This window comes from Dermochelys coriacea, chromosome 7 (assembly GCF_009764565.3).
Source record: "Dermochelys coriacea isolate rDerCor1 chromosome 7, rDerCor1.pri.v4, whole genome shotgun sequence".
NCBI classification, from domain to species: domain Eukaryota; kingdom Metazoa; phylum Chordata; order Testudines; family Dermochelyidae; genus Dermochelys; species Dermochelys coriacea.
The window spans coordinates 120,247,479-120,250,903 of NC_050074.1; positions in this window are offsets into that span (position 1 = coordinate 120,247,479).

Below are 3,425 nucleotides of genomic sequence, written 5' to 3' on the forward strand. Positions count from 1 at the left end.
TATGCTATCTGTTTCCATGTATCATTTTTGTATTCAAAGATATGGCTCTAGCCTGTCTGTATTCCAAACTTATGCCATGCTTCTGGGTGACACCCCAGACAAGTTGGTGTCAGCTTTGCCTTGCCTGCTTGATGGCCCATTAAGGACCATCAGCTCTACAACTGACCCATTGAGAGAAGGCAGACATGCCTTGTGACTCAGCAAGATATGCAGGGACCTGCCTATGCACAGAACTCTCAGGTTTTTCCAGGCCATGTGATGAGAGCTAGAAATGGTTAAGATATAGCTCTCATCTATATTTCTTTCCTTTTATGAATAAACCTTTAGCTTTTAGATTCTAAAGGATTGGCAACAGAATGATTTGTGAGTAAGATCTGATTTGTATATTGACCTGGGTCTGGAGCTTGGTCCTTTGGGATTGAGAGAACCTTTTTTCTTTTACTGGGGTATTGGTTTTCATACCCATTTGTCCCCATGACGAGTGGCACTGGTGGTGATACTGGGAAACTGGAGTGGCTAAGGGAATTGCTTATGTGACTTGTGGTTAGCCAGTGGGGTAAAACCAAAGTCTTCTCTGTCTGGCTGGTTTGGTTTGCCTTGGTGTGCATAGAAACCCCAGCCTTGGGCTGTAACTGCCCTGCTTTAAGCAATTTGTCCGGAATTGGCACTCTCAGTTGGGTCCCACCAGAAACAGCATCGTTACAGGGGATGGGGGGAACCTGGGCTCACCCTCTACTCTGGGTTCCAGCCCAGGGCCCTATGGATTGCAGCTGTGTACGGTGGCTGCTGTAACAGCTGCGTGACAACTACAATTCCCTGGGCTACTTCCGCATGGCCTCCTTCCAACACCTTCTGTGGACAACGTAATGGAGAGAGCGAAAGCACGCAAAGGAAAACAAAAAAGCTTCACAGAGCAAAAAAATAGCAGGCTAATGGGATGAAAATGTGGTCGATAATACCTAGCTCCATAGACTGCTTCAATCTATTCTTTAATTTTAACATGTGTTTAACACCCAGCTATTAGCTACAGTAGCAAGCGAAGTCAATATTTTTGTCCTTATTAAAAGGAGCCACATTGCTATTTAATTGCATGGGATGCTGTGTGCACGTACCATCTAAGTAACACTAGCTGAACAATGTTGCATTTTAAGTAGGTGAACAGGAGTCTAGACACCCAGAGCATCATCAGTAGATTTCATCATTTCATCAGTAGATTTCAAAGCTTTTTACAAAGGAGGTTAATATCATTATCCCCATTTTACAGATGGGGAAACTGAGGCATAAAGAGGCAGTGACTTGGCCACGTTCACCAGCAGCTCAGTGGTAGAGGTGGGAATAAAACCCAGGCCTCCTAAGTCACTGGCCAGGGCCTTTATCCACCAGGTGACATGCACTTGTCATTACAGGAAAGGCTCTCGTGGAATGGTTTGTAGATTAAATCCTTGCTCGCTCCAAAGAGCACAGTTTGTACTATCAGATAATGATCTTCAAATATACAATGCGAATGCACCAGAGCGAAAAGGAGAAACAGGGATTCCATTCCCGCTGCCGATCTTCCCATTAAACAGCCATTTCCAAGAACATGCTGCTCATGCGGAACAAGAGTCTCTGCATTCAGAGAGGAATGAGAATACGAGTCAACTTGTAAAACAAGGGCAGCTGCTAAAGGACTTGCTCACTGTTGGCCTTGGATAAGTTGCTTTGAGACTCCAGGGGCCAGTTCCCCAGCTGGAGTAAATTTGTGCAGCTCCATTGAAGTCAAAGGAGCTCCTGACTTACACCTGCTGTAGATCTGGCCCCACTTCCCTTGTAACTCAACAGATGACTTTTGCCACCCTTTGTTGCTGTCAGTGACCTTCCAAGATACATGCCCCCTGTGCCCTTAAGGCCTTTCATATCTCCTATAAGTTAAGTGGCTTACATTCTGAATTTTCTAGGCATTTACCATACTGTTTATGGTCCCACTAACACGCCTGTATTGTGTCTCGACCCCATTGTTGAGGACAGTGGTTCAGAAATTAGATGGATCTCGACCTTATTTACATGGGAGCCCAGGTCTGATAATCGTAGAATCATAGGACTGGAAGAGACCTTGAGAGGTCATCTGCTCCTGTCCCCTGCACTCATGGCAGGACTAAGTATTATCTAGACCATCCCTGACAGGTGTTTATCTAACCCACTCTTAAAAACCTTCAGTGATGGAGATTCCACAACCTCCCTAGGCAATTGATTCCAGTGCTTAACCACCCTGACAGTTAGGAAGTCGGTCTGCTTACAGGATTGTACCATTTTGCTCTTATTAACTAGTCATCTGTCAGGTTTGGACCCATTGCAAAATCAACCACAGAGTGACCCATTCCCCCCTTCCCTCATTATTCTCACCAGAAAGCTGCCTTTTATGAACGGAGTTGGGGTCACCCAGCGGGTAGAATGTTGCCATCACAGGAACCATCATCACAGTTGTCTCCAGTTATCTGCTGAAATAGGCAATCGGGACGGCTAAGCCAAGGACTGGATAGGCTATGTAGACTGAATTCTCTTTGCATCCTTGCAAGTGGCCCCTTGGGGTCAGAGTAGAGATGCGTTAGTGGGGATGAAACTCACTCTGTTCTTCAGCCTTCAGCTTTCACCAAGCAAACCAGGTCCCTGTTCTCACCATGGACGGGATGTTTCTGAGAGTAAGGCACAGGATTTGTATTGTAATGTAGCCTTTACAAAGAAATCATATTAAGTATCCGGTGCACTGGGCAAAAGATCTCAGATCAATCTGGTGTATGGGAAAGCTACCTTCTTTCCTTCTTGATGTGTGGTTATGCTCCAAAACAACTACCAATAGCTGGGAGCTGAAGCCAGGCAAATGCAAATGGAGAATAAGGCTTGCATGCTTTTAACAGTGAGGGTGATTAACCAGTGGAGCAAGTTATCAAAGGGAGGGTGTATTCTCCCTCTCTTCTTGACTTCAGATCAAAGCTGGATGCCTTTCTGGAAGAGATGCATTAGCCACACAAAAGTTACTGGGCTCAATCCAGGCATAACTGAGTGAAATAGAATGGCTTGTGTTGTACAGAAGGTCAGACCAGCTGATCTAGCTGCCCCCTTCTGCCCTTAAACTCTATGAAGCTATGAAAAAAATTGAAAACACATTAGAAAAAATTAATCACTGGTACAAATCCTGCCTCCGGGCAGTGGGTTAGACTAGATGACTGTTGCAGTCACTCCTAACCCTATGGTTCTATGATCTCAGTGGAGTTACACCACAGATGAATATGGCTTTCTGTTAGGATGTAACTCCACAGAGCCAAGTCTCAATCTCAAAAGCTTGAGTATATCAACAACCCTTACACTGAGCCCTGGGCATCACACCTGGGCTGGGTCAGACTGTTGCAAATCCTGCTGCAAATCTTAATCCACGACACCATGGTAGC